The sequence below is a fragment of the Archocentrus centrarchus genome, chromosome 20, assembly GCF_007364275.1.
Source record: "Archocentrus centrarchus isolate MPI-CPG fArcCen1 chromosome 20, fArcCen1, whole genome shotgun sequence".
NCBI classification, from domain to species: domain Eukaryota; kingdom Metazoa; phylum Chordata; class Actinopteri; order Cichliformes; family Cichlidae; genus Archocentrus; species Archocentrus centrarchus.
In genome coordinates, this window is record NC_044365.1 from 16,347,923 (window position 1) to 16,361,609 (window position 13,687).

Sequence of the window (13,687 nt, forward strand, 5' to 3'; positions counted from 1 at the left end):
GATGATTTCCCTTCACAGGCTGGGCCTGAGCTGATGTATTCCAATGCACAAACTGCATCAAAATGTCCTCTTAGGAGCAGAACGATGAAAAAAAACCTTCTGATGTGAGGGCATTTTACAGCTCCTCCCTTTTTCCACTTGCAGAGAAATGGTTGTTTATGAGCTTCAGAAACTGAAAATAAATGATAAAGTTATGAGCATTTTGAGCTGTTGGTGTTTTTTTTATTTATTTAATTTTTAGAATAAACCATTTTTCAGATCAACAATTTAAACCAATTATCTTTGCTTGGCAACAGAAACCAAAAGCGCATAAAACCTACCTGCTCAACCCAGCTCTGATTTTTTTGCCCATTTTAAAGCTGGTTCGTGTGTTTTTGTTGCTTCCATTTTATTATTTTTGCTGTTACACTGTGATGTACTTTAGTATTTCTGCACGTTTTTACTGTGTGTTGCAGGTGGCAGCTCTGATCATTTGAGTGCATGTGCATAAAATATTGTCAGAAATCATTTCTTGCTTTACAAGGTTGTTGTTCAGGTTCTTGTAGTGCAGGAAAAGTCAGGAAATGAACTGAAACAAACAGCTGCCTTTAAGAGTGGAAGATAAGAATGTCTGTAAAATGTGAAAATGCAAAGCCAGATGAGAACCTCTTTAAAGGACTAGTTCAACAGTTTATTAAAAGATTGTCTCAGACCCCCCATCCTGTCGTGTTCAAATATGGATTTCCCGCATCTTCCAGCCTTTATGCTAAGCTAGGCTAGGCCAGCTGTGTACCAATGCTTTTCTACTCTTACTGAGGCCAAAGAATACTTTCTTCTATGCTTTATGGAAACGGGACAAAGGGGGAATCCATCTGATGTCTGGAATCAAGTTGCAGTAAAACATTCTTACAACTCACTATGAAATCCTGTGATTTTGCTCACTTTTCTCTAAGCTCTCTACTTTGTTTCCTGTTTCTATCCAAGAGTGAAGTTGAATCGTACAACTCCAGCTACCCACAAATGACATCACTAAGTTTGATCCTCAATTTCTGATTGTTGGTAGTGTCAGGAGAATCCCAGCTGACAGATTGTCCTGATTGCAAAGACAGAAACATTAGGGGTGTGATGTGTGCGATTATCTTTGACTGACTGTTTAGCCACTGAAATATCAAAATGTTGTCAAACAAATACCCCATACACTACTTCAGTTTCTGTGCTAACCTCCAAATCATCATTTGAGAGGCAGGAAAATCGGGAAAACTTTTTATACATGCATGTGTGACCACTATGCAAATGCTTTAGGCCACAAAAGGAAAGGTGATACTTGTGCTTAAACTGTGATTGAACCATTTTCTTTTATCATGTCTGCATACATCCATCCACAATCTCTGAGTGTGTTCAAGCAGCCTGTTCTAATGCCAGCGCCTCTGTGTGGATAGCTGCTTTAGATTCCTCTGAATACTCTGGGAGGTTAAGAGCATCCATCCAGCCTCCTTAAATGTTTGGAGCGATTCTGTCAAGCTGTCGAGGTGGTTTCTCCTGGAGAACAGCGAAGAACGTGTCACACGGTTCAAGTGTTTTGAAATGTTCATCATCAACCGACGGCTCGGATATGACTAAGTGGTATCAGAGCACGAGATTACTTTGAGGAGTTTCCTCAAGTGCTCCCTGCTCCTTTCACACAGAAATAAAATTAGACCTGAGAGCGTTACAGTGAGCGATTTATATGTCGGCAAATAGAAGCACAGCCAGAAGACTGTCAGTATTGACAGTTTTTTATTCAGCAGCTAGGCTGAAAACTATTCTTTATTTCTAAAGCTAAGAGGTGAAAAAGCTTAAATATTAATATTTAATCAAACGGGTCTGGTTTTATTAAAGTTAAAGAGGAACTTTGAACTAACAAATAAAAGTGATTCAAAGGGAGCTTAATTATTATTATTTTTACATTAACATTGGCTTAGTCACACTATTCCTGACAGTAACACGAGGGACCTGGTTGACCATAAATAAAAGATGGATGTAGTCATTCTTTCTAACATTGGGAGCAACTTCTCTGATCGCAAAAAGAAGTCAGATTATATCAAAGTTTATGGGAAAACAACCAACAACACAGGACTGCATAAACCAGGACTGCATAAACCAGGACTGCATAAACCAGTGGGTGAAGTGTGGCTGAGTCCATCTTTTACAGTGTATGGGCCTAACAAAAAAAGAAGGCAACTGGACTTCTTCTAGGTTTATAAATATGTTTCACTTCTCATCCAAGAGGCGTCTTCCGGTCAAAAAACTGATGGGGACTTCCACCCGCAGTGGTGCTGTCCCCTTGGGTGTGGTTCTTGGGTCGTTACTGTCATTACTTCTCAACTCTTCAAAGATATGCAACATATATTCATATTCTTGGATTTTTAGTACCGGAGAGTAAACAACATGGAGGATTTCAAGCTGCTAATGCTATGATAATATATGCTAATGATATGTAGCCTATTTCTGAGCCTGATTGGCTTAGCCTAATCATGTGACCATATTGTAATATTGAAATGAAAGATGGCAGAAAGTGGGGATCCCCCATATCTAGCAGCTGAACTAGGTCACTGAACAGCTGGCAGCAGCTGATAGAGAAACTGGGGAATCCCACATTTCTGGATAGTAACAATTAGTTCTAGGCTGCAGCCTTATTCATTAGCCTGTGACGCCAACTTCTGACTGGCTGACCATTGTCTAACATGTTTCTACAGGGATGACTCATGGCCATAAATAATACAGACTATGACTCATCATTGTACAATATTAAAGCCATACCTACTGCTCAGCAATATCGCTCACATGTAAGTAACATGGTTGCCTTACGATTATAGTGATGTTATACATAATGTATTGATCAGCAGATTATGTATTATAGGTGCATTATGTAGTAATATTCCTGTGCACACATGAGTATAATATGATGTGAATATGTTGTAAGTATGCATTATATCTGGCTTATGTTATAGATTTTATAAATAGAAAGACATTATTTAGCATACACCCCTGTGTAAGAGTGCAGTATGTATTTTCTCTCATTTGTTTACCATGCAATTTTTTTGTGTTTGTTGTACGAGGATGTTAATGTTAACGATAATCACAGAATATGTCTGACAACATGTTTAAAATTGTTTTGATTTCATGAGTTTTTTTAATACTGAAAACACTTTATTTATTTATTTTGCTGGAATATGTATCATGTCTTTACTAACCCAGGGGTGACTAAAAGTATTTGGATAAAGCTTTTGGGCAGGACCTCCAAATTAGGGCAAAATTCTTTTTCTACTTTTGCAGTGAAATGGCATCCAGCTGTCACTGATTTCTATATAAAAGCATCTGCTGCAGACACAACATACCCACAAAGCTTTTGGCTTTTAGAACTAGAACTGGAAAGGGGGCTAAATTATAAAAGATGGATTTAGCTTTCAGGACTTAAAATTGACACTAATGAAAGTGAATTAAACCTGCATTCTTTCTAATGACCATCAGGGGGAGATGCTTGTGGCTGAAAAAAGGCATCCAGTTCTATAGAGGTCAATGGGAAAACGGTGACTTTTGTAAATTGTTTCCTGATATGTTTTTGGGCTCAGTCACTGAATAAAACATTAATTCCATTTCATAAATGCTGGTCATTCTGTGAGAAAGGAGGATTTTACAGGGTAATGAGTTATCAATCACAAGCAGTTAGCCAATGAGCGAGCAGCTTCACAGTCAGATTCACACCTTGTTTGTCACATCCAGTTTCAAAACACCCTAATGGAGAAAACGCTCATCTTGAGGCTTCATAACAGGACTTTACCAACCAATGGGTGATGTAACAGTGGGGACGTTCATCTTTCTACCGTCTATGGCTTTTAGTGAGGGGAGACTTAAAAAGTCACTGACTAAAATGGCTTGAGGGGGTCCATAAAAGGCCTGTACAAGATAAATAAAGATTTTTTTTAAACCTGTGCATCATGCTAATTATGTTACTAAAGCATAATAGGTCCCCTTCAAATACTCTTTACAAATAGATGCTTATTGCTTGCCTCATATCACATGGCAGGTCTTAAACGAGACAACTGTCTGTGATTGTCTTAGCTAAGCTGTCAGTACACTCTTGACAATCTCTGTCTGTAAAACCTGAACATCATCAGGTCATCACTCCTTCCTCAGTTGAAGAGAAACACTCGGCCGGTGTCCTGACACTGCCGTCTGGTCTCTGCGGCTCCTGAAGGACATGATGGATGCCCCTTTGAAGGATCCCTTCTGTCATCCAGACGCCCAATTAGGGGGCTGGCTACGGCTGGCCACTCTGGGCTGAGTGTAGGAGGGCAGCATCACTCACTCAGCAGACCACACCAACTTTTTTGGCAGCTCAGTGCATCGGTCACCTGACACAGCAACAAAAGCAGTTCTGTACATGCTGTAGTTCTCTCCCTGATGTGAAACTTTAGCAGACGGCATAGCCATTCTTTGCAGAGTGGATATACCGGCAAATAAATGCATTTCTCTTGTGGTCACTTTCTGCAGGTCCCGTGTTTCTCGGTGGCACTAACATAGGCAGGGTTGGGGGGTGGGGGGCATCTGATTTCCTCTGGGGCATCCCACATTCAGGTGTATGCACTCAATTAAGCAATAACACAGTCAAGGTCGTGCCGTGTAGCGTTATTGGCAGCAGTGAACTGCAGCTGGAGGAAATGTAGATCAGCCAGCAGCCACAGTGAAACGTGACCTTGACTGTTATTGCTTTTACGCAGCGCTGCCTGCATTTACACAGGCGCTCGAAAGTGATGCATGCTTAACTTTTTTTTTTTTTTTTTAGGGTGGGGACTTGATTTCTGTTGCCCACTGAAAGTCTGTGAAGCCAATTTTTGGGGGAAGTTTATTTACTTTCAGCAGAATGAATTTGACTTGAGAGCAGTACTGCTGCTACCACCTTCTCCACTGTCACTACTTTACACCAACTTTACAGTCTTGGACTGCATTAGAGTAACTTTGCATGAGTCACAGTGCAAAATTATAATTCTTTATCTCGTACAGGGCCTTGATGCAGCCCCTCAGTTCATCCCCCCTTTAAGCCAGCTTTCTTCTCTTTGTTCTGATTGGCTACCCCTCACAAACAGAAGGTTTGACCAGCAGGTGGGTGGAGCTTCTATATAGGGAATATAGAACCAAGAGAAGAAATACTACCTGAAACTTAGTGTTGAGAGCAGTCTGAATCCTGAGCTTTAGCCTCACAGGGGTTACTTATACACATGCTGATCTCACTATTTAACTAGAAGGGCACCCAGTAGAGCGCATACCTCGCCCACCCACGTGCCAATACCATGCTGCAATAGATACCACCCAATGCTGTCATACACCATCATAAATTACTAGATCAGAAAGACTAGAAATGTATTTTATTGGCTTTTAAAGACTGTAAAATATGATTTTACATTTAAAAATTGAGATCCACATGAAAAGATAATAGCATATATAGTCTGGATATATTCTATTCAGTTTATGGGTCCTAATAGCATCACTGAGATATGAATTTGAAAATTTTGCCAGAGATAGGGATTTTTGAAATTTTTTTGGTGACCTTGACCTTGAAAATGAAATCATATATTCTGTGGCTACTAAGAAATAGCTCCACAAAGTTTCATATGTATGTAGCATGTTTTTCTTTTAGGTGGTTACTGTTGCCCAAACCAACACAAAACAGCATACACTGAAGTAGACACATGCTTCCTGCAAAACCTAACCAGTTTGTGTGGCTGTGGTGTAACACCATCTCCTCAACGACACCTTTTCAAATGCTGCAAAATGTATTTATCTAATTTAGTGTTGTGTTGTGGACACTTAATTTAGCTCCTTGTCTGTGCTCCATCAAACTGAATTTGCTTTAAATGAGCCTTTACCGTAACTGGAGTGGAGTTTAGCAGAAAACAAGCCCGATCCAAATCCTGGATATTAACACTTTCATGCTGAATATCATTATTTCTCCAGCTGTGATATTAGAAGGACACAAAATGGCTGGTCTGAATGGCACCGTTTCATCACTGAAGAACAACAGAAAGTCTTCATGTTAACCTCATACTGTACGCTGCTTAATTCTGTTTTCCAGTTGCCCTTTTTAGCAACCGTTGCATCAGATTCCTTTTTCTCAGGAGGAGTTCGCTGTCTTCACAGTGTGAAACTGAAGGGAAATGAGGATTAGAAAAATCACTCCTTGTTTTAGACGATTAAGTGTTTATTGAAAAGGTCAGACTGAAATGCAGGTGATGCTTGGCTGCTCTTGTAAATGTCAAGAGTTCCTGCCCCCCAGTCACGCTGCTCATAGCTCAAGGAGCTGTGACCCCGGAGCAGCAGAGAGCATCAGAACAGCTTGAATGACGAGGAAGTGTGGCCTTGCTGGATATTGGGTTCCTGTGATAAGGGCTATGGCATACAATAGTTGCTGAGCCCAAAGGGAAGCAGAAGCTGCAACGTTCAGTATGTCCACTTGTTAACTGCACCGGTCCTGAGAGCGAGCTTTGGCGCCCGTTTTGCTGCGGGCTCAGCGTTTCTCCACCGCTGAGGTGACGGCAGATAGATCAGCCAATGCTCTGTGGTCTTAATACCCGGGGCTTTCACACTTTAATGTCTTTCAATTGATGAATGACCCATGTTTACAAAGTGCACCTTGTGGAGCAGCCAGAAGCAGTGAACCCCCACAACGATTCAGGTTTTACAGGAAGTGAGAGGAGCATTTAATGGAGAAACGCGATATTGATGGCGCGATGGCAAAGCGAGGGGGTCAAAGTGCACCTGATTACCGCTGCTGTTTCTAAAGCTTGTTATGCGATAATGCCAACTGCCGAAAGCGTGATTACATCACCTTCTGGGCTGAGTCTGGACTCAGAGGATCATATTTCCCATTAATGTGGCTACTGTGGCTCCTCTGCACTTCTTGCTCACATTAGATTAAAAGCTCAAAAAACTTAAAGCTCGTTTTGGGCCTCTTTGGTAAAATGGTTGATGAACCTGTCTCACTGTAACGGGAGCTTTCATTCATCCAAATTTATTGTGCACACCTCTGAGGTCTGATAAATGTGTATTTTATTCCCCTAGTGATGTTAATCTTGTAGGAGGCCAAGATGTTTTGAACTTTAAAATAAAGACTGTATTTAAAAGATGGATGAAATAAAGCATGTAAAAATGTATCTAGTTTTTGGGCAACCAATTTGAACCGGCTGAGGGCAGAATCTGTTCAGCCGTGTGTCATGGTCTGGATGGGCTCACCTCTCTAGTTTTTCTTTTTTTTTCTGTCCTCCATCCGCTTTCCGGTGTGGCCTCTGGAAAGTGGACGTGCTCCATCCACTCATTATCCTGAATACTTAGAGGCTTGATGTATGACAGAACTCCGTCAGATTGTCTCACCTTCTCCGGTGGTGTGAGGTTCCCCATGAAAACCTGTGTTGCTAAACTTACCTGTTCACTGCTCCCAGAAATTCTACTTACCTGTTGCCCCGACTTACCTGTGTTACCCAGGAGTTCTGCGGCCATCTCCAGCCATCCACACCTGCCTGACCATTCTCCGCCATCACACACAGCCTTTCTCTGGAACCCTGCCTGCCAATCTGAGTCTGAGTAACTGAGAAATGATTATGTGTGTTAGAAGGATTAATTAAAACACTGTAGAAAGATTTGCATGACAACACAGGTGGGGCTTGACCAAACTTTGATTAAGTGCTGAAGTAGATCCGGATCCAGGAATTGCTGCAACGATTATTTAACATTGCAAAATAGGCCAAAATTGACATTTGGTGTCAAATCTTCACAAATATGTATCAGATCTAAATAAGACAGTGTCTTGATGTTGTCAAGAAAATACCACAAACTTATCTGGATATCCTGGATCCAGAGACTCAAACCATGCACCGCTAGATCAGTGAAATAACAGGAAACCAGTGCACCAATGTTGCCAAGTGTCACACTTTCATAGTTTGGCATATTTGCAACCAGCCTAATTATTCATCTTTGTCATGCTTACTACTCCGATAATGTATTTCTGAAAACCCAACTAGGATCTGCTGTTAATGATCCATTCACATATCTGTCGCTGTTCCAAATAAAAACTTTATCACAGTGGTTTATGGTTTGTTCTGGAGGAAACTAGTGCTGTTTTCATGTTCTTTCTGCTCTTTTGGATTACAGATATGTGCTGTTTGGGGAATAAACTTGTTCTATTGTCAGATGTGCCCTTAAAATAGGATAAATCTGGATTGAATGATCACAAAAAACTCCACCAGGCACCTCTATGATGGTCAAATTACAAGATTTTAGAGTAAAGTTATAAAAGATTATTTATTAAATGATTTTTTCCCCTCAAAATCAGGAAAAACTCTTACTGTCAGATGCTGGAGATAATAAGTCATATTTATATGATAAAAATGATGATGAAATGGACGCACGCACGCACGCACGCGCACACACACACACACACACACACACACACACACACACACACACACACACACACACACACACACACACACACACACACACACAATCATTCATCTCGTGAAGTAATTATCAGCAGCAAATACTGTAGTGCTGATTAAACTCGTTTCCAGGCATGAAATGAATATTAAGTAGACGTAAATTATCTGCTCGTGGATAAAGAGACACGATCAGCTGCTGAACAGGCATTCAGCAGCCCGACCGTGATGTTTGAATAATCATCTACGGGACTCAAAGTGGACCTGTTATGCTTATTTTCTGTCATATATAAGTACTGTTCACATGAAGCATTGCCAGTGTTTCAAATGATGAGCTCAGTGTGATGCACAAGTGATCCCTGTGAGGGCAAAGATCTAAATATTCAGTTTCAGGCAATTTTTTTTCTACTTCTTTGTCTTTATGATGTCAAGAAGAGCGGGTATCTTAATATGGCCATCTCAACCACCCATCTGCTGAGGGGGGTAGCCAAACAAAACAAGTCTTGGGTTTAGGGTTAGGGTTCAGAGCTGGGGCGGAGGTGTCACCAGTGCAGCCTGATAGCTTTACATTTTATAATTTTATGCTGATGTCCACGTCCTGGCCCAGCAGTCTGCAGAAACCTGGCTTTCTGTCTCTTGCTGTTTCCTAGTGTGGCAGGTTTCCAGCAAGGACCACCAGGAGATGCATTCTCTGGCAAGTTCCAGCCCTGTCCCACCATGGCTGCCTACCTCCAAGTCCTCAAAAGGTCATACAACTACAGTTGTGATAAAAGATCAGGCTCTATAGATAGCAGTGAAAAGCTTTGTATTTGTATCACTAACCTCTTCTTCTAGCGACTTGCACTGGGGGTGGGGGGGTGGGGGGGTTATCAGCTGAGCATGAAGTGGCTGGGATGAGAATTACCAAGTCTGGAGCCAATGTCCAAGTCTCCTGGAAAAGGGTGGAGTGCCCACATGGGTGGGAATCAGTTGCTGCTCCAAGTGGAAGCCCGCAGGGATGCAGATGCTGTACCGGTCTGTTGAGGTGAAGAGACATCTGAGTGTGAAAGTCGTGGTTATGATCTATGTTCCTGTCCTCATCTAAGGTGACAAAGCATGTCTGGGCTCAGCCTTGGTCATTTGGGAGCTTCTCCCACTAAAACCACATTTTCCTCCAGTTTGAAAGGAGCAGGTGACCAGGATTTCTCGTGGGCACCTCCTAGATGAGGTGTTTCAGGCATGTTTAACTGTGTGGTGATGCCATGGCAGATCTAGAACATGCTCAAGAGTTCATGTCTCTCAGTTGCCTTGGGAATGCCTCAGTGTCCCACCGGAAGACCTGGAGGAGGTGGCTGCAATGACGGAGGTCTGGCGGTCTGGCGGTCTGGGGATCCCCCGGACCCAAATCAGTGTCAGAAAATGGATGAATGGGTAAATCAATTTTAGGAAAAATTATAACTTTCTTTAATGTCCCCTAATCATATTCATTCACACTTTTTTTCCTTGTTGTCCAAGTCCTACCTGCAAAGTCTTCATGCCCCACCGGTGGGGCGTTCATCCCACAGCTACAACAGCTTGTTTCAGACAGAGGATAAAACTGAGAGCCTTCACCAAAACCAGGATAAGATAAACAGGGATTACTGTGAGTTGTGACTCATGCAAAGCTACTGTAGTGGTGTCCAAGAATTAAAAATATGGAGCTGGAAATGTACATAACAGGTCCACTTTAACATGACAGTATGACTCATTGAAAACATGAGCTCAGATTCACACACTGTAAATATCTGAGCACGGAGCTGTTTTCCTGGGTTGAGCTCTTGGCAGCACTGCCTCCCCACCCGGAGGTAATCAGCCTGGCATTTGGGACTTTTCAAATCTGCGTGCAGGGCATTTTACCCAAACAAACACAGCGGGAATGTCGATGATGACCAAATTCGTGACGATGGAGATTGCAAACACGTGTAGCTGGGGTCCTCGAAGAGCTCGGAGGAATGTTGTTTTCCTCTTTAATTTCCAGAAACGCACAGCAGATGTGGCCATCAGAGGCTGAGTGTTCATTTGCAGAAAAGGATTACAGAATAGGGAAGGGTAGCAAACAATAGCGTGCAGGATGGAGGAATGAGATAATCCTGATTATGTAATGTGGTGGTGAAGTGAGGTGGGGCACTGCGGAGAAACAATGCACACACACACACACACACACACGCACACACACACACACCTGTGAAGCTGCAGCTGCCTCTTTCACCATCTCCTCTGCAAGTTTAACAGCTGATTATACTGTGACACGGCATGATTAGAGTCAGGAAAGACAATCTGCTGCTTTCTGGAGTCTCACTGTTTGATCTTTCTCTGTGCTGCTGCTTGTGGTGCACTTTAGGAGCTCTTTTCTTTAAAAAAAAAAAAAAACAACAAACACCTGATTTAAGCTGAACTTATGAGGAAGCAACCCCAAATAAGCAAGATGTAATATCTGAATATTTTCTTCACCTCAAAGGCAATGATGGTATCGGTGAAGACAATGTGCCTGGTTTAAAATTTATTTTCCATGTTTGGCATGGTTGAACATTTATGTGGTGGATATTAGACAACAGGCCACTGCACACACCCCCACCCCACTGCTCCTACACAGGCTTGTTTTTCACCGCAGGAAGCAGCAGGCAGGAAGTTAAGGACCTGAAGGACTTTTTTAAGGGCCATTTACAGGGGAACCAAAAAAGAAAAGGATTTCTGAGAAACTGAACACTAATTGGTTAAGCATGAAGCAAGCACCATCCATCAACAATGCAAGAATAACACAGCAAACAGGAACATAACAGCCATCAAGAATTGCTCCATAGAGTGCTGCAGGAATGGTAACATGTCTGGTTCCTTATATGACCTCTAGACATTTTCATGTTTTGTCCCTCAACATAAAACATGTAAGTAAATATCCCACTGGTAAATTTTGAAGCCCACTTGCTCAACTGTTGTGATTGTCCAGTTCAGTACCATTCGTTCCTCCTGTGCATTTCCACCTACTTTCTGCAGTTTTTGCAAGGATCAGTGAGAGAATAATAATCATAGCCTCAATACTCACAGGGAGGGAGGGAGACTGCCCAAACTGCTGGAATGGACGTGAGGTGCAAAGAAGTGGGACAGCTTGAGGGATACATATGTTTGGCTCAGAAACAAAAAAGAAAAAAACATGGCCACAAAAAAGAGTGGGGGATACAGGAGGGACTGGTACCCCATATAAAACACTCAGACACAACCACAAGGTAAGATGAAGCATACCATGGACAAGCACGGCAGCTTATGTGATTATTGTAGGCTCTACAGCGATTCACTGCAGAAGTTTAAACCAATGGTCAGTCACACCGTTGGCAACCTTGTGGCAACCTTCAGTCACCAGGGAAAAATGTGTTTGTACCATTTGGCAACTGGTCACCAGAGACTGCTTGCTGTTGGGGGGGTGCTGCACCAAAAACCTCCTTGTGATTGCTGTGGTTGCGAGCAGATAGATTGCCATATGCTCGCCGAAAACTGTGAAAAGTAAAAAGTGCCTTGCAAGAATATTCGCCCTTCAAAGTAACCACCGTGTTTCACAAGGGCCAAGTTTTACTTTGAAAGTGATTGTCCTCCACTTCTGGTTTGGGTCACGTTTTTCACAGTTTCACTACTTCTGGGCAAGTAGTTGCAGAGCACTTGCCCACAAGTCGGTGTCTTCAGAATCTCTACAGTAATTTTCTGTTTGTATGGGTTTTGAATCTTTCTTTGGGTCATTTGGTCTCTATTGGGTCATTTCTCAGATAATTTTAGCATCTTATTGCAGTCATTCTGGATATTCAAATAACTATTTTGTACCTTGTTGCAGACATTTTCCATTTATGCATGTTCATTTTTTGTGTCCCTCTCCTTCTGTTTTTTCTTTTGAACTCTTGCTATTTTGTTGTGAGACTCTTTTTTTAGTCATTTTGAGCCTCTTTTGACATTCTTTGTTTCCTTCTTCTTTCTTTTCAATAAGTTATGCTGTTATCATTTGAGTCTCTTTGCACTTGCTTTAAATCACTTTGATTGATTTATTATTTAACCTTCTTCTTGTGGTCATGTGACTAAACATTTTCAGCCAAAACATTTCTTTTCTTACTCATACCTTACTGTCAGCTTTCTAACACTGAACGACACAGCCAATTAAGAACTAGGAATCATCAGTGGACTTTGTTTTTTCAATTAGATGCATTACCACAAGCTGTTAAGTTTTTTTTTTTTTTTTTTAGAGGAACCTGACAGAGGGTGAACTGAGAATCATCAGTAGCTCATCAAGTAGAGTCCAAGAATAAAAATAAGAAGTTGGAAATGAGCAGAATAAATCCCCTTTAATGTTCTGAAATTTAATATCTTCATCGCTAAATGAACATATGGCAGTAACGGTAAAGATAAGCTACAGCAGGAACCAAACCTGTCACTCGCTTTTCTCCAAGACTTCAGCTCAAACTCACAGAACAGTGGGAGCCTCACACTCTGAGATCTGCAGCCTTCATGCTGTCAGACACCATAATGTCCTCTTTCAGCGGAGCGCTCTTTGTGCGTCTCCAGTGATAAGCCCCGCTACATTTTCACCAATGATGATGAAACTGAAGCGCAGATGGCACGAAAGCCTCCACCATGTGGTCTGCTAAGAGAAAAGAAACTTACTACTGTACTCTCCATCCCCGCTTTTGAAAGATTCCCGCTGTGAACAATCACACCGACGCCGATGCTTCCGCAACAACACACGCTCGCTTTTCACAACCTAATTAAATCTGTGATGCTCAAACCCTGAATCATTTATCTCACAGATGCTTCCCTCAGCTGATGTTCTGATGTAAAGCTAAAGTGAAAGGTATCCTCACTAAATTTAACACTTTCTCCAGAAAATTAGCTTATCCCTTTAAGTGTGATGAATGAACCTCAAGAGTGAGGAGAAACTTGATCCCCTTCCTGCTTTTTGGAGCCTGTTAACACAAGATATGGAGTTTTTTTTTCTCTCCTTCCCCCTTTTCTTCTCCTACTTTCCTGAGGCAGGCTGAGATAATCCCTCATGGATAGGAAATATCTGACCCAGCCACTGATTTCTGGAGACCCTGCTGCGCCTTTATCATGGATTAGTGGAGCTGAATTGGAATACGAGGTGGGGAGGAGATGGTGCCGATGGGCAGAGGTGCCGTTCAGGTGTGAAAGTGCACACATTTACCGTCATGGTTTGGTTCATCTCAAAATGCATGAAATTTCCTCCCTGG